The sequence below is a fragment of the Anolis carolinensis genome, chromosome 1 (genome assembly GCF_035594765.1).
Source record: "Anolis carolinensis isolate JA03-04 chromosome 1, rAnoCar3.1.pri, whole genome shotgun sequence".
In the NCBI taxonomy this organism is placed as follows: domain Eukaryota; kingdom Metazoa; phylum Chordata; class Lepidosauria; order Squamata; family Dactyloidae; genus Anolis; species Anolis carolinensis.
In genome coordinates, this window is record NC_085841.1 from 152,358,596 (window position 1) to 152,383,788 (window position 25,193).

General features: G+C 41.1%; 1 long non-coding RNA gene across 1 annotated transcript in view; it reads right to left on the reverse strand.

The window, feature by feature from the left end:
- Positions 1-4,625: 4,625 nt before the first annotated feature.
- LOC134295581 (uncharacterized) overlaps positions 4,626-25,193 on the reverse strand; it is a 136,416-nt gene continuing 115,848 nt past the window's right edge. Inside the window, exon 2 of the long non-coding RNA XR_010002212.1 lies at positions 4,626-5,224. This is a non-coding gene — a long non-coding RNA (uncharacterized LOC134295581). The remainder of the gene's footprint in view (positions 5,225-25,193) is intronic.

The following is a 25,193-nucleotide window of genomic DNA, read 5'->3' on the forward strand; positions in this document are numbered from 1 at the left end:
ATTTGCCTTCCCCCTTTCTTTCCCATTGGGGTGCCAATTCCCCTCTGGGAATTACTTGAGGCAAGTCCTCTATTCCTCCCCGGCATCACCTCTTCAACCACCATGCATTTACACTCTTTCAACCAGTCTGGTGGCTTCCGTACAATATCATACCAAGCTGAGATGTATTTGGCCTGATCAGGGTGTACCTCACCAACGAATCTATAGACATTTGCAGTCAAAGCAAGATCGAGTGACCCTTCAGGAGGCCACTGGGGAGTGAGGGGGAATGAGGGCCATTCCAACTCACACAGCGAGCGCAACTTATTTGGCTTCATTCCTTTCTCATATGTGTACTTGGAAAACTTATCAAAATTATCTAACATGCATTGGAGAGGGGTCATCGACCCTTCTGCTCCTTTGGATCTCTTTGATTCTTTCCCACCCATTGTGGTATTTGGAGTAGACCCTGGCCGGCACCCCCAGACGATCAATGGTCAGTAACCGGGAACGCAAGGTCTCCTCCGCCCTCCCACAAGATGCGAAAAGAAAACACAGCAATAAATTTCCCAGTGGAGTATGTCCCCGGACTGTGGTTGGATCTCCCGTATCCACGTCCTGCTACTAGGGCTTGCCTCCTAGACCCGGTTGGATCTCCCTTTCAGGTCTCTTTTCCCAGAGCTCTTTTCTCCCTATGGGTTTCTCTTGTTTTCCCAAGGGTTTCTAACGGGACCTAGAACAATTTCTACAATTTAAAATTCTCCCTCCCCGCAATGCTAAACAACAGCGGTTAAAGAGATATACTTGCCTATCTGGCGTTCTGTCCCGCGGCGGCCGCCTTCCCACGAGCGATGGTTGTCTCCCAACAGATTGTTTTTGGAGGAGAGTTCACCTTCCCTCGCCTCGGGTGCCACTCAGGGAACCGCTGGTATTTTACCTCGAGAGGCCGTGCACGTCTCAGCGCGGACCGTACGCGGCACCCCGGAAGGGGAGAGTGGACACGCCCTTGCTCCCAAGAGCAGCTCTTAAGTGGTCTACAACGGAACCTTGGCGAAGTACTAGGAATCCCAAAATTTCAAAAATCCCGGACCAGCCCCCAGAAATGAAAGGGGTGATTTGGGAACTACCCCAATCACTGAAAATACCCGAGTTCGCCAAGCCGCTATGAGACCATTAAAGAGCCCAAAAATAGTTGAGGACAAAACACCTTTTATTAGGTAGCTACCGGCTGACAGAGCCACACAGCAGTGTGAGGCTGCAGAAGCTGTCGGCCAAGAATGTTTCCAACTCGGCCCATTTATAGGGCAGTTGTTTATCACATTTTAGTTCCTCTTTCTGAACTGGAATTTACTGGAAATCCCCCAGTTCAGTTTGTGGTGAGCTAGAACATCCTGAGTTGTCAACAACTTCAGGATGTTCTAACCACAACATTTCGATAGCATTTCAACAGGTGCAAGCAGAAAATATGTAACATATATATATTGCATACATTTCTTGGAATCGGCCAACCACAAGCTTGACCGAAACTGATTCTTGCTAAACTTAGAACACATGCTGAAAAACAGCAAGTTGCAAATCTTCATAATTCGGAGGGGAGACTGATCCTTTAATTTCAAAGCAGACAGGCAATTCTAAAATGGAGTCACTTTGGCTAAGTGACCCCTTCAAATGACTTCTTCTTCTTCTTCTTCTTCTTCAATAATATTTAAATATTGAAAAAGCAAATAAGCTCTAGCCAGATAAACCTTTATGAAGACACCAGCATACTTCATGAAACAGGTGAACAAATTGGCCCAATTTTGATCAACTTTTCTCTTTTTAATTCTTTCCTTGTGTTCATCAGCCAGCTCATCTTTCTCTTTTTTGTCAAGTTCTCTAAAATATGTCCACACATTCATTTTTAGTATTTTATCAATAGTTTTTATGCCAGGTGTGTACCTAGTGATATGGTGCACATCCTGTGAGGTGCTGGCAATGGCCAATTAGCTGTGCCCCAAAACTATTGCACACTTTTGGGTGTATCAGGCCTCAGGGTAATACTAGTGTCTGTTGTTGGGGCTTGTTGGCTAATGGGAGGAGAGGAACTAACCAAGGCCTGCGAATCACTGGTTCTAGGCTGACGTGTAGAGCCCACCTGTGATTTGGGCTGGCCATGTGTTTGTGTCCTTATTACCTGAAGCTGGGTCAGTGATGCCTGTCAGCTGAAGCTCTGGTTTGGGTTCTGCTGCAGGCAGGGCTGGCTCAAAAGCCACCTGATGCGCTCCCATCTCATTGCTAGGGTGTTATGCGGCCACTGCCCTTTACACACTGTGCTCCACCTCTACGTGAAGACATGGGAAAAAGGGCTGTTATCAATAAGGCCTTGCTTGCCAAGCAAGCAAGCCTGGATCTTCCAAAGTGCTCACTCGGGCTATGAGAGCATTAAGGTCCTCAGTTGTGGTGTCATCATCTTCTGAAGAAGAACTCTTCCAGAGTTCCAGGCATGCACATTGTTGCCCCACCTTGGCAAGATCTACACTGTCATCTCATTGCATTATTCCATCAGTGTAGACCCCTATAATGCAGTTCAGTGCAGTTCTAGCTGCATTATAGGGGTTTGATCTGACAATACAATGCTGTTCAAATAGCATTATATGGCAGTGGAGATCCAGCTCTCCTGCCTCAACTTTGTCATCACAAAAACATGTACAATAGTCCAGTTTGAGAATAGGTGATGGGCCAACCTCACCCAGTAAATTTGAGGCTGAGTGGGTATTTTAATCTGGACCTCTCCAGTCTTAGTCCAATACTACAAAAACTATATTTGACTGCCAGCAATGCAACTTGGCAGTAGCTGGATCCTGGGGCCAAATTCTAGATCCCCACATCCCTTAAGCTCCAAATGATCAGCTAGAGATATTGGTTGATAAACGTAGAATCAATATCAAGACCATTCTTTAATATGCACTATTGCTTTTGGCAAGCTCCCAACTCATTCTCCTATCAGATTCATACAACAGAAAACAATATTCAGATGTCAGTTGATGGGCTTTAGAGTCTGATATAACTGGAAAAGGACTCTTCCTGCTGCAGAAGTTCCGTACTGGCCTCTGAGTGTAAGATGTCAAAAGCCACTATGCCAAAATTTCAACTGCTTATGCAGGGAGCAGGATGTAATAGTTCATAAGACAAATGAGTGAAGTCTTGCTGTTGATAATTAAGATGAGGTGACACATTCATTACAGGAAACAGCAGTGCAACAAATTGGTGTTGATAAATAACTTGCTACCAAGGAAAATAAATGTCCCAGTTGTTGTGGGTTTATCATTTTTATTTTGACGATTTATTAAAGCATGCACCAGGCTATTTTTTGTGTGAGAGAACTGCTGTGTTCAGGTGTCACCAACTATTTTATCACAGCAATAAAAGAAAAAGTTTTCAGCTTTTTTCTGACCCTGATAAATTCTTTTAAAGGTTTGGCTGATCCTAAAATATAGTTTAGTTGCAGCTCCTTTTCTCATTATTACACTTCTAAATCCTGGGTTGATAAGCATCACCTCCCCTTTTTTGTCCTTTAGGTTGGGCGAAAAACCCATTCAATGCCCCCCTTCTTCCCTGTCTGACTTTTCTTTAAGCATAGATGTGGCCCAGATTGAAAAACCATCTCCAATTGTAACTGAAATCAACCAGGAAATGGCTTTATTTTACTTTAAACTGCAAGTGAAACCAAGCAGGACTGCATCATTTTATAAGAAAATAACACTTCTCTGTGGGCTTGTTTGCCACACCAATACTGTGTCACGTTGACTTTCATCTGTATTTGCTTCAAAGAATATCACTTTGAGGAATAGGAGATCATCCCATGGTGGTTTCTAACATTCCTTCAAGCAGAAAAGGAGCTAAAGTGGTATTTGGGGCATAAAAGTATTTTGAGAGTTTTGGATTTATATGTAGAGAGTAATTGTCATTGGAGATACTTTCAAATAAATCACAGCAGATTTTTCTTACTAATTGGAGTGTGATTCCTCTTGCCCTTTCTTGATAATCTGGCTATATGGGACTATATTTTGAAAAAGAAATATAAAACTTTTTTCCTAACAGTCTAACTACTAGTGGGTGGGTTTGAACCATTCTGTTTGATGGTTGTGTGTAGGATTTCACTCATTTTAAAGTGTGGTGATACAGCTAGATATATTTTGGAAACTATGGTATCGTTCTACTCACGGATGTCCTATGACCTTATCACATGTGGTGCTGGAATTTCCACACATCATGGCGAATCTGGCTGGGGGAACTCATCATCCCATATCGCCAAGATTCCCCCTTACCTGATCTCCTATCAGGGGAAGCGTCAACCACCTAGATTCTCCCTGTTGATCCCTGTGTAACACGGAAAGGCTCTCATGTTGCTACTTCTGCGACATGCGATGGTTCCCCTTCATTTTTGTGACAGAGCCCCACCAGAAGTAGCTCTACATTGTGGGAGGGGAGCCGGCGGGCTCTGTGGTGCAAATAGAGAGGAACAGGAGTTTGTTGCCGAAATTACCTCATATGATGAAGGCACTAGACTTCTTCTCTCAAAGTTATGATCTGATGGTATCATAATCCTGTGCAGGATGAAATTTTTCAATTCAGCCAAATATTTGACTTAAGACACCTAGAACTGGTTTTCTCAGAAAAATAATTTATTTATTTATTTATTTATTTATTTGCGACATTTATATACCGCCCTTCTCACCCCGAAGGGGACTCAGGGCAGTTTACAAGTATATATACATACAATATATTATATTATACAACTATATCGCAATATTATTAGTAATATTGCATGTAATATAAATATACAATTATAATAGTGAATTATAATTATTATTACATTGTATTACATCATAATATTATTATTAATATTACATGTATATACAATGTATTATAATATAGTATAGTATAATATTATTATATATCATTATATCATTAAATTGATACAGGAGACATGGTGGAAAGATGTCTTCCCGGCCCCGCCTTCTTCATTCTGCTCCAGATATAAAACTAGCATAGCATGTTATTGCGGATAGGGGCCTCTAGCTGATGTAAAAAGACAAGATGGAACTGTCTTCATGGCTCCCTCTTAGCTCTGGCACCCGAGAGTCAGTTGGAGATGGTGGGAGGGGCCTCAGCTGATGTAAAAAGACAAGATGGAACTGTCCTCATGGCTCCCTCTCAGCTCTGGCACCCGAGCGTCAGTTGGAGATGGTGGGAGGGACCTCAGCTGATGTAAAAAGACAAGATGGAACAAATTAGCTTTGTTTATATGATTCAAATGTGAAAATGATAATTACAGGGATGTAGCTGTGTGTGTACACTGAAAGCATTGTCCACCAAATAAGAATTAGGTCCTCAAGTGAATCCCCATCTCCAATTCCCTAAATTGCAGACAGTGAGTCATTGAGTCACCTAGAATTGATATTTACGCCATTCAACTTTCCTTTGTACAGTAGAATCTCACTTATCCAACATAAATGTGCTGGCAGAACATTGGATAAGCAAATATGTTGGATAATAAGGAGAGATTAAGGAAAAGCCTATTAAACATCAAATTAGGTTATGATTTTACAAATTAAGCACCAAAACATCATGTTATACAACAAATTTTACAGGAAAAGTAGTTCAATACGCAGTAATGCTATGTAGTAATTACTGTATTTACGAATTTAGCACCAAAATATCACGATATATTGAAAACATTGACTACAAAAATGCGTTGGATAATCCAGAATGTTGGATAAGTGAGACTCTTCTGTAATTTTGCATGTCTCTTTTCCTTTGATGCCTAAACTCAACTGTATTTCTAAACAATCCGTTATAACTTTTGATTGTTGTAGTGCTAGCAATGTGAGGACTGAAGGAAAACAGCATTTATGGGGACAATGACCTCATTCTGTTCCCCCTGTAGCTGTGCAACTGAGTGCATATAAATTTGTTTTAAAAGCTTATTCAGAACAAGAAAGAGGCACCTTTCTACCAATCACAAGAATATATGTTTCCACTTTCCCTAAACAACTATATACTCTAACTAAAGAAATCAAGGCTGCGCAAAACGGTTAGATGCAAACAATACAATGCTCCGAAGTGAGATTTCAGCCGGTATACCTGACATGACAAGTCATTGTAATGGCTCCAGGACAGAAGCCTGTGCACTCCACTCAAGACACCCTTCCAGTTGGAAGCACAGGCATTGATGATGACACTTTGAGCAGTTTTATAATCACTATGTGTTTCCATCAATTTCAAATTTAAACAGTTTTATAATCAAAATATTGTTGTGGACCTTACCAAATGCTTTGCTGAAATCCAGATAAATGATATTTTCAGTAGTCCCACAATCTACTTAACTAACAGTCAAAACAGTCCATGATCTCTATTGCAAATGGGGGAAGGCAACTTCCTGCAGCTGTTCTTTTCCAGTGGGTTGATGGGAACAAGAAGACTCGTGTCACCTTTGCAATACCCCATCACCTGAAAGTGTATGGTTCAAATCACTCAAACTTCCCTGACTGTTTCTGTCACTTGGGAAAATATACCAGTTCTCCTCCTCTCCATTTGAATATTTTAATCCTCTCCTCTCTCAACCAGATATTACGTCTGCAACTTTACTAAATTTTCAAACAATGACCTGATATATTCCACTCTTTGCATGTTCAATAGGTCCAGCTATTCTCCAGGATGGAGCAGGCCATATTCTGCCTGCTTGTCCTATAGGTTTTAAGTGGTATAAAATCTAACTTGGCAGTAGCATGACTGAATACACAGAGATTTCATATATGTGCTTTACGCAACAGGATTACAATTGTTAATTTGACAGTTCTAAGACCTCAGATTTCTGAACTACATAATTATACCATTATGTATCCATTACAGCTGCCATGACTGCATCCTATGAAATTCTGGGATTTGCTGCCGAAAGAGGCATTTGAACTTTCTCACAAGAATTTTAAATGTTCCTCCCAGATCTAGAAATCTCAAAATTCTATGGCAATTAAAGTAGGATGTTAGTGCTATAATTCTCTAGTGTGAAAGAAACCTTGGTGTATTTAGGCCCCATGTTTTGATGCCTGGCTTCTTTGCACCTGCTTTTTTAAAGTGGTCATTTGGGATACGTTTGTAGAGCACTTGTCATCAACTATCGGGCCAAGGTGTTATTCCAGCATCACCCCGATCATAACTTTCACAAGACGGAGGAACAATAAATGTGCCCAACATGAAATACTTGACAAATGGTTTGTCTTCTCCATCTTTTTCTGTAATGTGCTAACACCCTGTAGCTGTGTATTATGACTGGGATTCTAAAATTGAATAGAGTGGCTGCATGCTGCAAAGGCCACCACAGGCTGATGGATGGTTGCACATAAGACTGCTTGAGTCCCACAATATTTAAAGTGTGAAGAGAGGGAGAGTCAGAAAAAAGCAAGAAAGAATGAGCTGCCTTATACTCTTAATATTTTATTGGACATTTCTAAAAAACAGTAATAAGGCCAGCACGATAAATTAAAGACTGAGTGGTTTATTCAATGATTTATAACTATATCTATCCTTTCCTGCAGAGAAACGAGAGCAAAGTAAAGAAGATTACAATTTTGGTTTGCATATAAATATGGCATGCTCACATTGTTAAAGCAAGATGCTGCTGCATCAATGAAGGGTTATATTCTCCTCCTCTTGTCCTTGCGTTGTGGAACAAATTCAAGAGAGGCTTCAGATGCTGAAAGGAATGGTTCAAATATTTTTTATCCATGCCTCAGTTAGGAATAGTCACAATACAGTGATCATTTTTAGTTGTAGTTCCTGGAGAGATTATTCATTAACATGGAGATAATTGCAGTGAAGCAAATGAAGTGGGGTCCTCTGGGTGTTTTGGACTTCAGGTCCCAGAATGCTTGGCCATTAGACAAGGCAGCTAATGCTTCTGGGAGTTGGAGTCCCAAAGATTTGGTGGGCCACAAGTTTGACAGCTCTTCTATAAAGGCTAGATTGTTGTACATAAGAGGAAGATGAAGCCATTTTATTTCTGCACGGGCCTGAAAAGCTAATTATTTATAAGGACAGTGCTCTTGATAGTGTGCTGAAATCTTGTTATTTCTTAGAAATGTTTTAAATTATTCCTAACTGCACTTAATATTTTTATATGCATGCATTCTTTATTTGTATAAGTTTTTAATGTTTGTCAGTCATAGTGGACCCAGTTTTGAAAGGGAAAGAGCAAGAGGATGAAAAGATACAGAATGGGTGATGCCTGGCTCAACAACAGTCCATGTGAAAAAGATCTTGGAGTCTTCATGGGCAACAAGTTGAACATGAGCCAACAGTATGATGCAGCTGCTAAAATGACCAATGGGATTTTGGGTTGCATCAAAAGGGGTATAGTGTCCAGAGATTGAGGGAAGTCATGGTGCCTCTCTATTCTGTTTTGGTCAGACCTCACCTGGAATACTGCATCCAATTCTGGGCACCATGGTTTAAAAGGGATATTGACAAGCTGGAAGGTGTCCAGAGGAGGGCGACTAAAATGTTCAAAGATCTGGAGACCATGAATCCCCATGAGTTGGATATGTTTAGCCTTCAGAAGAGAAGGTTGAGATAGTAATGTATAAATATGTAAAAGCATGTCATAAGGAAGAGGGAGCAGGCTTGTTTTCTGCTGCCCTGGAAACTAGGGCTTGGAACAATGGGTTCAAATAACAGGAAAGGAAATTCTGCCTGAACATTTGGAATAACGTCCTGACTATAAGAGCTGTTCAACAGTGGAACTCTCTGCCTCAGAGTGTGGTGGAAGCTCCTTGGAAGCTTTTAAACAGAGGCTGGACAGCCATCTGTCAGGGGTGCTTTGATTATGTTTTTTCTGCATGGCAGGGGGTTGGACTAGATAGCCCATGTGGTCTCTTCCAACTCTATTGGTCTATGAGTCTATGAAAAGACAAAATATAGGATGGAATCTGCTATTACAGTTATGAGTATGTAATATAGAGTTGCACACTCATTACTGTTATATATTCACTATTCCCGTGTAGCCCCTAGTTTAGTTTAGGGCCTATGTAAAAACCATTTATATATTTCGTGTCAAAAGCATTGCATAAAACATAAATTTAAAACTGATAAAATAAAGGGATCACAAGCTGCTAAATAGATTTAGACCAAAAACAGGCAACAGCAACTGCCTTGTCTGTAGCTTTAAACAGATCTTCATCTGTGTATGAGGCAGGACATTGTGAGCAAGCATACAGATGCTGAGTTGTTTATTTTGCTCCACAGTTACACAAGATGGAGGATTCTTTCAGGTAGTGCCATTTTGCCAGGTTGTCTTTTGATCTGCCCACTCTGCTTCTGTGTCTGTTCAGGAACTTCCAAGTTGTCCATTCTTGGTTTGCCCTCAGGCAGACCCTTGGGTGGGGGGGGGGGGTCATCTAGTTGGAATTGCCTGATTTTGCTGCCCACAGGGATATTCTTGCTGTTGCTGGAGGAACATTTAGAGGAGTGGTGGTTCTCAAGTTTTCCTTGCTTTAAGTCTACTGGGAGGAAGTTGGTAGCCATACACCGGGTGGCTTTCACAGTATTTCGTCTTATTTCTTTCACAATTGGCAGCAACTTTCCATCACACATTGGGGGGGATGACGACAATGCTAGCTAGCTTATAGAGTATATCAACAGGTGTAGGTTTAAGGCATCCTGTGATTATTCTACATATCTCATTCAGTGCTATATTCGCCTGCTTTGCGTGGATAGATTTATACCAAACGGGGAAGGCATACTCAGTAGTTGAGTAAGACAAGACCAGGGCTGATGTTCTTATTAATTTTGGGTCTGCACCCCATGCACTATTAGTAAGTTTCCACAGAATGTTATTGCATGCAGGTACTTTGTGCTTGGTTTTGCACAGTGTTCCCTAAATGTTAGTGTTCGGTCTAAGGTGACACCGAGATATTTAGCATTGCTTTATAACATTTTTTTAACCTGGAGATATGTTTCTTTCTTCCAGACATGGATGAACACCAATGGTCTCTATCAAGACCACTTTTTAATGATAATGTAAAAACCATGACAGTTTCTCAATGTCTACTTACCAGGCAGCAGCCACTATGTTTCCCTGTTGATTGGGAAGCAGTTGGCTAATGGACACACCCCCTTATGCAAGCACCCTCCAGTTCATGGAGGGTTTGCACTAGGAGTCTTGATTCTACCAATTGCACTGGAGATTGCTCATGGGAGATGATGGGATCACCAGTCATTTGTTCCCTGATTGATAGGGAAACAGACAGCTGCTCCCCATTAAGGACAGTTTGAGGGTAGGTCAGGATGGGATTTTGATCCTCCCCCATCCTTAAATCTCATACAGGATCCCAGTCATTATTGTTGTTTACTTACGAGAATAAATTACATTATAATGTATTTGAGTTATAAACTACAGAATTTAATGGGAAAACAACACTTTGCCTTTAGAGTGCGGCCACTCTATTATGGAGAAAAAAAGGCACAATGGGTATCACATTAAGAAGACAGATTCTGTAATCAATATATTAATGCTTATTGAATTTCACTTGTTTATGTGACCAAAATAGCACCACTAAACTAGCAGAAGGTGGTAGCAAGTTTCAGAAACCTTGTATGTGCAGAAATACAAAAAGGCTTGCTTTGCAAAATTCCCAGAAATTGAAATATTAGGTTTGGAAATTAATTCACTAATGTTCAGTGTTAGAATCTTCTTCATCGGGTGTCTGATAGAACCACTGAATTCTGTACCCAATTTATTTTAATTGAATAATTAAAATGAAATGGGGACAGAAAAGAGTCGATAGGACAGTGGTTCTTAACCTGGGGTCCCCAGATGTTTTGGCCTTCAACTCCCAGAAATCCTAACAGCTGGTAAACTGGCTAAGAGTTCTTGGAGTTGTAGGCTGAAACACCGGGGACCCAAAGGTTGGGAACCACTACAGTAGGAGAGTGTGAATGGTTAAGAGAAAGGACAAGAGGGGAAACATGGGGAATGTATTTGAAGATAACTTTCCAGATATAGCAGTTATGTGAGCAACAAATAAGACTACAAATGGATTATTTTCATACTTATCCCAAAAATATTATACAAAATCGTATACTATACAATAACACAGGCCAAAAACAATTCCAGAATCTAATCAAAAGAATAGGAGAAGTTATTGAAGAGAGGCACAGTGGAACCCAATTTCCTCTCCGCCAATTTCAAAATTTCCTATCATGTAGCCCCTTGGGAGATGACATTTGCCTTCCTAAAAGTTCTGACATTCTGAAAATGCCCAGACTTCTTGAGGGCCTTTGTGTCCTACTAAACAAATTATTTCTTTCCCATTCCTATAATGCCTCATTCTTTGTTTGGTATTTCACTAAACTCAGTAATTTTTTTGCTCCACAAACATTGCTCTTCTGCTCTGACTTGGTGTCCAGAAAGCAATCTCTCCCTCTCCATTCTCAGCCCCCCTCTCTCTTCCCCTCCCTCTTACTGTATTACCAAAGAAATCACACAGATTATTCTGACAAGGTCACTGTGTGTTGCCTTTAATTTCTTGCATTTGTTTTTCTTGAGGCAGCAGGTGTTCATTTTCCCCCCTGATTGTGATAGAGGGAGATGCAACCACCCCAACAGATTATAATGACTTAACATACAAAACTCTACTTTTATCTAGTGAATTAGGGGAAATTGCTAGCAAAATCTAGCAAATTCATAGCAGAGCAAGTGAGTTAATCCCAAACTCTGGGGATTCCTCCTCCAGGTGCAATGATTCCAGAAAGCTGCAGACTTGGAGGCAGGATCATTCTGCCAGGTTGGTTCTATCAGCAGCCAGTTTTCAACTTTACATTTTAAGAGCCACGATTTAATTTTAAGTTTCATCTACCTTGGAATCCTAATAGAGCATTTTATGGAAGTAACTCTAGATAATACCTGCAGTTATACTTATTACATGTTTCTATAAAGAAGTATTTTGTATTCCCTTATTCAAAGAATTTCCCATTCACTCACAATGGAACAGGTTGCCTTAAAGCAGTGGTTCTCAACCTGGGGTCCCCAGATGTTTTGGCCTTCAACTCCCAGAAATCCTACCAGATGGTAAACTGGCTGGGATTCCTGGGAGTTGTAGGCCAAAAACATCTGGGGACCCCAGGTTGAGAACCACTGCCTTAAAGTGTAGTATGATGTGACGATGTAAAGTCTAGTATGCTGGCCAAACCCCTATGCAAGGACTATGCATGGTTATTCATTTTTTGATTCCCCCCCCCAAAAAAAATTGTGTATATAACAGCTGCTTTGTCTGAAAATTGGCATAAAATGTTTAAATAAACAAAATATATTGAGCAGTGGAAAATGTACGAAGACCAAATACTCTCAGCGGCTCCAAACTCCAGATTGGGTTGAGCATGTGGATGGCTAAGTGAGGATGTAATGGCCGAAACATCAGAGAAGCACTCCGTACAGCAATATTATGTTGCAGAATGCCATCTGTAAGTAGCATGCAAAATAAAATATGCTTACAATCCCTGTGCTGTAATGATAAGTTCTGAATAGAAACCAGAGCTGAGAATACAGAAGCTGTGACTAAGAATCAAATACACTTATTTTTGTTGTTTTTACCAGGTGAAAAATGAGATAATTAGTGCACTGTAGCTGAAGATTTATTTGGGAAGATTCATGGAACACAATGTAGCTGACATGAAGCCCTTTAAAGTAAAAAAAAAAAAATGATGCCATCGGAGAGTTAAGAACATCTTTACACCCTTCCCGTTCAAGATAGTGTTACCCTTGTAAACCCTAAGTGGATCACAATGTGATACAACATGGATTTTGCCCCTGAAATCAAGCAATCCTCCCCACCTCCCACCCTCTCTCTTTCACTCCCCCCCTTTTCTCTCTCTCTCTCTCTCTCTCTCTCTCTCTCTCTCATGTTTTAAAGGCATCAATATCTCTATGTTAGAACATGAATCTTACAGAATGTTATTACTATTTTCTTGCATCTCTAAGCTCCATTTTGTGCACTCTTTAATTATGGCTTTTAGGTTATTTGAAGTCCCTTCTTATAAATGTTCCCTACTGCAATGTACAGGGGTTTAATACATTAATTCATGTGCCTTCCAATTCTAGAAATAATGAAAATAACATATGTTGGTTTCTTTCCTTGAGCTACAGCATGACCCTTGGGATCCCAAGCTGCATTAATGCTGAGGAAAACAAATGTGAGTAAAAACTCTGACAATAAAGCTAGGAGCTAAGCTTTGTCCACGGTCACAAATTATTTATGAACTTAACATTTCATATTAGAGCAAGAGTTGTTTTTCCCTGACAACCAAAAGTGCTACTGCCTCTCGTCCAGCTAGATGGCGCTGTGGGATATAAAATTCTCCAGGCTGTCTGTACCTACGACATGTTCCATACCTGGGAGAGCTTATTTCTTGTTTGGAAAACCCTTTTAGACTAGATAAAGATGTTAATACCCATGCTTTTGTTGCTCAAGCCACAGGTCTTACTTATTTTGTTACCAAGCACTGCTTTTTGTCTTGGTCAGAGCACTAGCAACTACATTACCTCCTATGTCTAAGCTTGAATCCACAGAAGGGCTGTACCCTGTTTCAGTGAACATTTTCCTGTCTCAGTTTGACTCCACTAAAAAAACAAAAAACAAAACCACACAGTTTCCCCTCTGTGGATCCCCCTCATTACAAAAGAGTGTTGTTGTCATGCCCACACAACCACATGCATGAATTTATCAACCAACAGCCTTTCTTGTTCTCCTATAAATCTTATCACTCCCATTGAATGGCTCCCCCATCCAGATCCTTCCCATCCTGTTCATCTGAGTGAGAAATATAAATGCCATGGCCTAAACTGAAGAATAAAATAGAGTCATTGACAACACACATACCGGATAGGCAGTGTGCAACCAAAGCTCTGATTGGATTTGGTGGCTCTCTCTTCTCATCTTCTCCCTTTGTCAGTCTCAGAGATCTGCTGGCAACACCACATTCTCCACCAACGTGTCTTCTAACCACCCCATTTCCAGGTTTCACCCTGATCCCAATTTGGGCACAGGACACACATTGCAAAAAGACTGTGGAGCAAAAAGGCAGTTTGAAAAAAAAAACCCACATTAAAAAATAAAAGATGCCCATTCATTTTGAAAACAGAAAGATGCCATGTATTCCAAGAGCACCAATACTAAGATAAAAATTGACTATTTTGCAGGGGTGTATCCAACCTTATTCTGTAAATTGAGCAGCACAGGAGAGAATGGCAAAAATAGTCCATGGTAGATAGAAGGAAATCTTTTGTAACATAAATTCTTCTATTTATGGGCGTGGGTATAAAGTAAGCAGTGCATGCATTATGGAAGGGGGGAAATGGCAGTGTGTGCTATGAAAACACTTTCAGTTTCCAGCTGGGAATTGTAATGCCACTGCTGCATGGCAATTATCCTCAGCCTTCCTTGTGTTGGATTTCTGATTTAATTTCTGCTGAAAAATAAATGGCAACTATATATGTCTCGCTCTCTGTATAAACTCTTGTCTAGGCTAAATGGAGCAGAAGAGACAAGCTGAATGATAATCAGAATATGCATCAGCTGGAAGATCTTTAAAATTTAGCAATATTAGAAATGTTTATGCTGCTCCCACATCAGTGTACCAATTTTTTTAAAAAGCAGAAATGCAATCCAACCATATAGTTTTGTGGGATAAAAATGATACAGGTGGCAAACCAAAAACAAATAATATAGCATCAATGTAGGCAGTACAAGTCAAATTCTCTGCCAAATACCTGGGCAAACAAGAACACCAATCATATCTCTCTCACAATGGCATTCCAAATATCTGTCTTGGGAGTGCATTTCTAATATTCATATATTGATTGTTTAAATGGATATCCTGTCTCTCAGAGGATAACAATTATGAGAAAATAGCAAAAAGGATTGCAGTATAAGTAGGAAAGTATGGGAGGGGAAAGTATATCACAGAGGTTTCTGCAACTACTGCCTTACTTATAATGGGATGCCAATTCCATTGCACATTCCCACCTATAAGTGGCTGAAATCATTACATGTAACTATGTGAAAGCTATCGGAAGATGTATGTGGACACACACACACTAAAGCAAATGGAAGAAAGGGAGAATCTCCCAATAACAGACACATGCCAGAACAATATGTGTTTGTGTGCTTGCAAATATCCATCTCAAAGAGGGCAAGTGTTCTCATATTCAAATGTTTTCTCACAACAAAGATGTGAGTTGGAATCTACCATGCAATCAGTAATACTGTGCACACAAAATAATGTTGACATATTTATATTGTCCCCATCCCACCCCCACCATATTTTATTCTTACTGCAGTGCTATGAGACTAGGTGTTTGCTTCTGGAAATAGCTGCACCCAGGTTACGGGGCACTCCATTTTCCCTTCTGTTTGCCATTCAGATGTGGTTTGGCAATCAACTGATTTGTTGTTGAAAGCTTTCATGGCCAGAATCACAGAAATGTTGTGTGTTTTCCAGGCTGTATGGCCATGTTCCAGAAGCATTCTGGAACATGGCCATACAGCCTGGAAAACACACAACAACCCAATCAATTGATTGTTGTGGAGAAAGCTTTAATGGATTTAGCCTAAACTTTAAGGAGCTATCCAAGGTTCTGAACTCTATCGGTCAACAGGGAGAATCGATTTCAGACATATTTGGGGAAAATTATGCAGCAGTTTGGATAGGCTTTTAAATGTTTGGTATGGATCCACCACTCCACTGACTAGTTTGCACACTGTGTGTATATATATATGCATATGCTGCCTTTTTTTTGGCTCATCGTGCTTTTAATGTATTCTAAATTCTGTTTAATATGGCAATTTCTTTAACTGCATTTTATTTGTGAGTTTTGGTGTGTCTATTTGTATGTGTGTGTATGTCTCATGTACCAGAATTAGGGAAAACTTGAAATCGTGTGATGTGGTCTGCAAACACCTATAAAGGAATGCGGTCATCGCTAATAGTCAAAATGGATATATCAAAAACAAGTCATGCCAGACTAATCTGATCTCTTTTTTTGATAGAGTTACAAGTTGGGAATACTGTGGATGTAGCAAATCTGGATTTCAGTAAGGCCTTCAACAAGGTCTCCCATGACCTTCTGGCAAACAAACTAATCAAATTTGGGTTAGGTAAACGGGTAGTTGGATCTGTAATTGGCTGAGTGAATGAACCCAGAGGGTTTTCACTGGTGCTTCCTCTTCATCCTGGAAAGAAGTCATGAGTGGATGCCACAGAGTTCCGTCCTGGGCCCGGTTCTGTTTAACATCTTTATCAATGACTTAGACAAAGGGCTAGAAGGCATGATCATCAAGTTGCAGATGACACCAAATTGGGTGGGACAGCTAATACTCCAGAAGACAGGATCAGAATCCAAAATGATCTTAACAGATTAGGGAGATGGGCCGAAACTAACAAAATGAACTTCAACAGGGGCAAATGCAAGATACTCCACTTAGGCAGAAAAAATGAAATGCAAAGATACAAAATGGGGGACACCTGGCTCGACAGCAGTACACGTGAAAAAGATCTTGGAGTCCTTGTGGACAACAAGTTAAACATGAGCCAACAATGTGATGCGGCAGCAAACAAAGCCAATGGGATTTTGGCCTGCATAAAGAGGAATATAGTGTCTAGATCCAGGGAAGCCATGCTATCCCTCTATTCTGCCTTGGTCAGGCCACACCTGGAATCACACTGTGTCCAATTCTGAGCACCACAATTGAAGGCAGATATTGACAAGCGGGAATGTGCCCAGAAGAGGGCGACTGAAATGATCAAGGATCTGGAGAATAAGCCCTATGAGGAGTGGCTTAAAGAGCTGGGACTGTTTAGCCTGCAGAAGAGAAGGCTGAGAGGAGACATGATGAGGGCCATGTATAAATACATGAGGGGAAGTCATAAGGAGGAGGGAGCAAGATTGTTTCCTCCTGCCCTGGTGACTAGGATGCAGAACAATGGCTTCAAGCTACAGGAAAGGAGATTCCACCTGAACATTAGGAAGAACTCTCTAACTGTGAGAGCTGTTCGGCAGTGGAATTCTCTGCCCCAGAGTGTGGTGGAGGCTTTTAAACAGAGGCTGGATGGCCATCTGATGAGGGTGCTTTGAGTGTGATTTTTATGCTTCTTGGCAGGGGGTTGGACTGGATGGCCCCATGAGGTCTCTTCTAACTCTATGATTCTACAAAAGATCTAGGGAGGGATTGAACCCCTGCTCGCCCATAAATACCTACCAGGTAACACTGGGTATATCACACAACCTTGGAGGACAGCATTGATGACTAACCACTCCAAATCGTAATTTGCTGAGAAATCCCATAATAGACTCACCATAAAATAGCATCAACATGGAGATACATACCAACAACAATTTAAATAAAATACTGAGTGTTGGTAAAAGCTATATTCCAGTAACATCCATACTCCATGATATAATAACAATCTAACTGCATTGCTCTCAAAGTATGTCTGTTGCATGCCTGTTTTTTTTTCCAGAGAGAACAAACAGATAACATAAATGCAGGAATCATTTTGAAAAGCAAAGATAATTTGAGACGCACCATGGAATGAAAAAGCAAACTCTTGTATCTCTCAATATGATGGCGTCAAAATGAAGTGCTACAAATCCTCATATGTTCCAAAAAAAGAAGCCATTATTAATTCTCCCACTGAGAGCAGGCAGACTTAAGAGTGCTTTACATTGCCTGAATCATGCCCATTGACTCAGAACCACTGTTGTGAAGTGGCAATAGCACAATAGTCTATGAAGAGCCACATTCTAGGTCCTCCAAGCATCAAAAAGTTCAATGGGTAATTCCAGATGACTTTCTCAGCACATCCTGTATTGCTACAAGGATCAAATAAGGATACAGGAGAAGATGACTTTGATGTATTAGGGGATCCAAACCAGCTCTCCTATGAAGATTCTGTTGTCTTATCTGCCATGCACATATTCATCTCTGGTTCAGATATCTTTTCAGAAGTGTCAATTCTTTTAAAATATCTGCATGAAATTTCTCAGAAAGAAAAGAAGTGTTGGAGGCAAAAGAAAGCTACCCACAAAGCCATTCTGAGAAGAGTTAGAAGGAACCAGGGAGGCAGATCTATTTCCTCCTCAGGTCTGCCAGCTTATACCAGCTGGGGTGGAGGTGTGCATGCATAGGCAGGAGGCATTTGTGCCAATCTTTTCAATGGTTACCCTCTAGACATAGTAACAAACTCTAAGAGTTTGTTATCATTTGACCTTGCTGTCATCAAAGCTTTCATTTTTGTCCACCTTTTGTCAGCTCTCCTTCAGGATGATCATTGGAATGATTGCCCAAGAGTTGTTAAGTCAGTTCTCTAGAGAGGAAGATTGTGCAGATAATGATTTAGACGTTTCTGAGGACATTTTGTCTTTGACTGCTGAACGTAGCAATTCTTTCCCACTGCATCTTCCTGTTTAGCTTCTGTCTTTGTCTTTCACCTCTGAGGAAATGACACATGCTCACAATAAAATCATAATGCTCCCTCTGCAATATCAAACAAGGTGCTGGCATGACAATGTCAAGGTTGTATTGAGAAATAGTTTAATGCATGTATGACCTGACAATGTTGCTATTAACATGTATGGTGCGTTTCATTTATTAGGATGAATAGGCTAATAAATTCTCCAAAACAACTATGTTGAAAAGGAACAAATCCTGGATTTTATCATCACATTTTGGAGGCAAATGGCTTTCTGAGAGTTGACTATACAAAATGCACAATGGTGCTGAAGGAATGGCTTGGGTGGCCTAATGTGACCATTTGATGTTTGTGTTCTCAGGAAAAAATATGTGTCTAACATCACAAAGTAGATAAAAGCAATGATGTTCTTTCTCAGCTACTTGGGAGTAAGTGGACAGGATACTGAATTTTAGGGTTACATCTACACTGCCAACTAATGCAGTGTAAAATCATATTAGTTTGCATGCATCTACCAAATGCACTCACGCTAAGTGTCAAAAAGGAATGGGATTGATTTCTGAATAAGCACCTATGTACCTCTAAAGAACAAACACTTATCAGACAACACTTCCTTGTTTCTTTGAAAGAAACCATATTGTTTACGTTGTTTTACATTACCATCAGTTATGAAGATTTTTAACACTGCTACAGTAAGGCTAGAATTCTCTATTTACTAGGAAGTAAAACCAGTAAACACAATGGGGCTAGTATCCTGTATGCCACAGTTTAGTGCAATAGTTTCACATGTGGATTATGTTACAGCTGATCATTCAAACAAACATAGAGTAACACACAAACTAGATTTACCACTGTACCCCTTTCATAGCCATTCCATGACTGGTGAAGGAGGGAACTTGGGGAATCATGTAGGTATGTCATAGCCAGATGCTCAATGATTGTGTCATCTGCTGAGGTCAGTTTGGTGTCTCTGGAGCCTGCTGTGGATGATACACAATAATATCATACGGCAAGGTGTTAACAATATGCTGATGACACCAAATATATTTCTCCACACCTTCCAAAACAGCTTCAGCTAATGCCTGGAGGAGATAATGGGCTAGATGAGGAAAAACAAATTGAAACTGAATCCAGACAAAAAAGAGGTGCTTGTCATCAAGGGTCCTAAACTGTGTTCACAGCTTGGGAATGCTCCTGGATCCATCTCCCCAAATTTCAGCCCAGGTAGATGTGACAGTCAGGGGTGTTTACTTCCAGCTTCTGCTAATATGGCAGCTCCACCCTTACTAGATTTGGAGGACCTGAAGATGGCAGTGCACAGACTGGTAACCTCAATGTTGGACTTCTGCAATGCACATTAGATTGGGCTACCCTTGTACCAATTTCTGAAACTCCAGCTGGTTCAAAATAGGGCAGCCATATTGGTTACAGGAGCATCTAGGAGTGAGCATATTTCACTTATCCTAAAGTCAGTCCACTGGCTACCAATTAGTTTCTGGGCAAAATACAAAGTGTTGGTTTTGACTTTTAAAGTCCTACATGGTTTGGATCCAGGTTACCTTCAGGATGTTTTCTCCTGTACAATCTGCCCTGCACACTGAGGTCCTCTGAGGGGCATCTGCTCCAGCCTGCCAGAATCCGACTGGCCACCGTCACCCAGAGGAGTTTTCATCTGTTTCCCCAAGACTGTGGAATGGCCCGCCAAAAGAACTCTGACAACTAAATGAGCTTTTGGAATTTTAAAGCCATGTAAAGACCCACCTCTTCCGGCAGGACTACCCAGAGAGTCTTTAAGCATGAATTTTAAATGCGTACCCTTTGTTTAATCTTTATTTTGTGCATTTTAATACGTATTTTATAGAAATACATTTTAATATTTAGTTTTTAGAGAAGTATGTTTTAATATGTGTATCTGTAGTGTTTCTGCAATGTTTATAAGTTTTAATTATTCTGTAACCTGCCTTGAGCCATGAGGAGATGCGGGCAAGAAATAAAATTATTATTATTATATCATGTATGGGGACATAGGCAAATGCTTCTCCAATCCTCCCCACTCTCCTCCAAGGAGAGCATGGACATGAAGGGGGGTGGCAGGAACTTTATGATATGTTCAGGGCAGGGCTTTGACTGGCATTGAAAAGAAAAATAACATATTCAAATACAAGGTTAATGTGACTTGCCAAAGCCACTAATAAAATGTCAAGTCTGGATGTTATTTCAGAGTAGAAATGTATGAGTTGCCAGGCTAATGCTTAAAAATGGTTAGAAATCTTAAAGTCCCATTAATATGGGAAATGATTGGTGTTCTCTTTACTATCAATGCGGCTAACATTCATTTGGCTACTGGGGTGGGGGCATTCATTATGTTGTATTAATGCAATAATAAACTAGAGATACTGATGGGTGGGTGGAGAAAAGTTTTGGACAGATAATTGGTTTTTATTGTCAATAAGTCTTAAAATTCCATTAACCATGCACAAAAACCTATTGTTTTTATAATGATTTACATAATTGGATTATCAGATTCTATCCTCCCATTCTCAGTCTTTAAAATGAGTTTAAAAGTAAAGAAATACACCACCACTAAGTCAACTGCCTGCTCTTTTAAGTCAGGATTTGCATGAATCCCTCCCCTTCAAAGTTACATTTTCAGTTCTATGGCTGTTGTTCTAAAAGGTCAAGGGCTTGGAATGAAATCATGTCAACATCTTCTGCACTCTTTTTCTCCCTTCTGCCATAATTTCAGCACACACTTGCAAAAGGTCAAATAGATGTAAATCATTTTGTTTGTTCAAGTGTTTTGGACTGTTATTCTACTGTTTTGTGTTTGCATTTTATTTGGTGGAAAAATACACAGAAGTAATACACAGATCCGGTCTGGAGGTGGGTCCAAGGGACCATTTCCCCCATCATATGATACACTCTGGCTTATATCCAAAGAACTATGAGCTGGAGTGTAGCTAAAAGGGGGCAAAATGAAGATTTTATACCCCAAAAAAGAAATCTTCCTTTTCTCTAATGTTGAGGTAATGCATCATTCAACTGAGCATTTGCTTCAGGCATTCAAAGAAAAGAAATACTCTTCCAAGAGGATGGACTACTGGCAAGCGATGGGGTGCATCTCACACAAGTAGGAAAACATCTTTTTGCACACAGACTCACAAACCTCATCAGGCGCACTTTAAACTAGATCCACTGGGGGAGGGGAACAACAGCCTGGCGAACAATATATTACCCACGACCACAGGGAACCGCCGAAAGGCTAAACGGAGGGCTGCACAAACACAGCAAGGACCAAGTACAGAGAGCACAATAATCCCAAATAAACAGTTCGAGAGGAGGTCACAGGGGCTTACATGTCTTTACACTAATGCTCAGAGCATGGGAAATAAGCAAGACGAACTCCAACTCCTAGCACAGCACCACACATACGATGTCATAGGCATCACTGAAACCTGGTGGGATGACTCCCATCACTGGAATTTAACCATTGAGGGCTATAACCTCTTTCACAGAAATAGAACAAAGGGGAGAGGAGGGGGAGTAGCTTTATATGTCAAAAACAGTTACGTTGCAGAAGAAATGCAAGACTGTAATCCGGGAAACCAGCTTGAAAGCATCTGGATAAGAATCAAGGGAACCGGGACTCAAAAAGATCTTGTCGTGGGTGTCTACTACAGACCTCCGAGTCAGGATGAAGGACTTGATGAAGCCTTCTGTCAACAGCTGACCAAACAGGCACAAAGAAGAGATATAGTAGTCATGGGCGATTTCAATTATCCCGATATCTGCTGGAAAACAAACTCAGCCAAGAGTACAAAGTCCAACAAATTCCTCACTTGCCTTGCAGATAATTTTATGGTCCAGAAGGTAGAAGAGGCAACAAGGGGATCAGCAACTCTTGATCTAATCTTAGCAAATGTGGAAGACCTGATCAATACAGTTGAAGTGGTTGGATCCTTAGGGGCAAGTGACCATGTGCTCCTGCAGTTTGCAATACAAAGGAATGCTGAAACTAAGACAAGTCAAACACGCTTTCTGGACTTTAAGAGAGCTGACTTCCAAAAAATGAAGGAATTACTGAGCGGCATTCCATGGACGCCGATATTAAAAAACAAGGGAGTTAAGGATGGATGGGAGTTTTTCAAAAGTGAAATACTCACGGCGCAAATGCAAACAGTGCCAACAAAGAAGAAAAATAAGACAAGTGCAAAGAAGCCAGAATGGATGTCCAAAGAACTTCTAACTGAGCTAAAGCTCAAAAGTGACATGCACAAGAAGTGGAAAAGGGGAGAAATCACCAAAGAAGAATTCAAACAACAAAAAAGGCTTTTTTGCTTACGTTGGTAGAAAAAGGAAGAAAAAGGAGGCGATAGGGCCATTGCAAGGAGAACATGGGGTGATGGCGACAGGGGACAGGGAAAAGGCAGAACTGCTCAATATCTTCTTTGCCTCGGTCTTCTCAGAAAAAGAAAGCCATCTTCAACCTCAGCAACACGGAATGGACGAAGGATTGGGGGAAATCCAACCCCAAATAGGGAGACACGTTGTCCAGGAACACCTGGCCTCTCTAAACGAATTCAAGTCCCCAGGGCCAGATCAGCTACACCCAAGAGTACTGAAGGAACTAGCGGAAGTTATTTCAGAACCACTGGCAATTATCTTCGAGAGTTCTTGGAGAACGGGAGAAGTCCCAGCAGATTGGAGGAGGGCGAATGTGGTCCCTATCTTCAAGAAGGGAAAAAAGAACGACCCAAACAATTACCGTCCGGTCAGCCTCACATCAATACCAGGCAAAATTCTGGAAAAGATCATTAAGGAAGTGGTCTGCGAACACTTAGAAACAAATGCGGTCATTGCTAATAGTCAACACGGATTTACCAAAAACAAGTCATGCCAGACTAATCTGATCTCTTTTTTCGATAGAGTTACGAGTTGGGTTGATACAGGGAATGCTGTGGATGTAGCGTACCTGGATTTCAGTAAGGCCTTCGACAAAGTCCCCCACGACCTTCTGGCAAACAAACTAGTAAAATGTGGGCTAGACAAAACTACGGTTAGGTGGATCTGTAATTGGCTAAGCGAACGAACCCAAAGGGTGCTCACCAATGCGTCGTCTTCATCATGGAAAGAAGTGACAAGTGGAGTGCCGCAGGGCTCCGTCCTGGGCCCGGTTCTGTTCAACATCTTTATTAACGACTTAGACGAAGGGTTAGAAGGCACGATCATCAAGTTTGCAGACGACACAAAACTGGGAGGGATAGCTAACACTCCAGAAGACAGGAGCAGAATTCAAAATGATCTTGACAGACTAGAGAGATGGGCCAAAACTAACAAAATGAAGTTCAACAGGGACAAATGCAAGATACTTCACTTCGGCAGAAAAAATGGAAATCAAAGATACAGAATGGGGGACGCCTGGCTTGACAGCAGTGTGTGCGAAAAAGACCTTGGAGTCCTCGTGGACAACAAGTTAAACATGAGCCAACAATGTGATGCGGCTGCTAAAAAAGCCAATGGGATTCTGGCCTGCATCAATAGGGGAATAGCGTCTAGATCCAGGGAAGTTATGCTCCCCCTCTATTCTGCCTTGGTCAGACCACACCTGGAATACTGTGTCCAATTTTGGGCACCACAGTTGAAGGGAGATGTTGACAAACTGGAAAGCGTCCAGAGGAGGGCGACTAAAATGATTAAGGGTCTGGAGAACAAGCCCTATGAGGAGCGGCTTAAAGAGCTGGGCATGTTTAGCCTGCAGAAGAGAAGGCTGAGAGGAGACATGATAGCCATGTACAAATACGTGAAGGGAAGTCATAGGGAAGAGGGAGCAAGCTTGTTTTCTGCTGCCCTGCAGACTAGGACACGGAACAATGGCTTCAAACTACAGGAAAGGAGATTCCACTTGAACATCAGGAAGAACTTCCTCACTGTGAGAGCTGTTCGACAGTGGAACTCTCTCCCCGGGGCCGTGGTGGAGGCTCCTTCCTTGGAGGCTTTTAAGCAGAGGCTGGATGGCCATCTGTCGGGGGTGCTTTGAATGCGATTTCCTGCTTCTTAGCAGGGGGTTGGACTAGATGGCCCATGTGGTCTCTTCCAAATCTACTATTCTATGAAAAGGAGCAGGCAAACTCACTGAAGGAATATGAACATAACAAACAGAGTTTCAGGTGTGAATGCTTTTCAGTGTCTATCCAGGGAGCAGGGTTAGCTCCCCATGTTAGCCCCAGCTTCTGCCAACTGGGCAGTTTGAAAACATGCAAATGTGCGTAGATCAATAGGTACCACTCCAGTGGGAAGGTAACGGCATTCCATGCAGTCATGCTGGCCACATGACCTTGGAGGTGTCTGCGGACAAAGCCGGCTTTTCGGCTTAGAAATGGAGATGAGCACCAACCCCCATAGTCAGACATGACTAGACTTAATGTCAAGGAGAAACCTTTACCTTTATTATTCCTGTAATGTTAGCAATTTGCAGACAGAAGGGACACGTTAATGTAGAGAAATTCCTTATTAGTGGCAACACTCTCCCTTCTCTGGGTATCCATGATATATTAGCACAGTCTTGTGATTTCAGTTTTTGTTTTATCCTCTCAATAAGTTTTGTATCCATTTTACAAAATGCTTCTGTAAACTATAGTATAGAGATGTATAATTGAGGCTTATTTCTTTTTGGCTGCAGTTTTTTTGGCTAAATAAATAAGAGTGGGAGA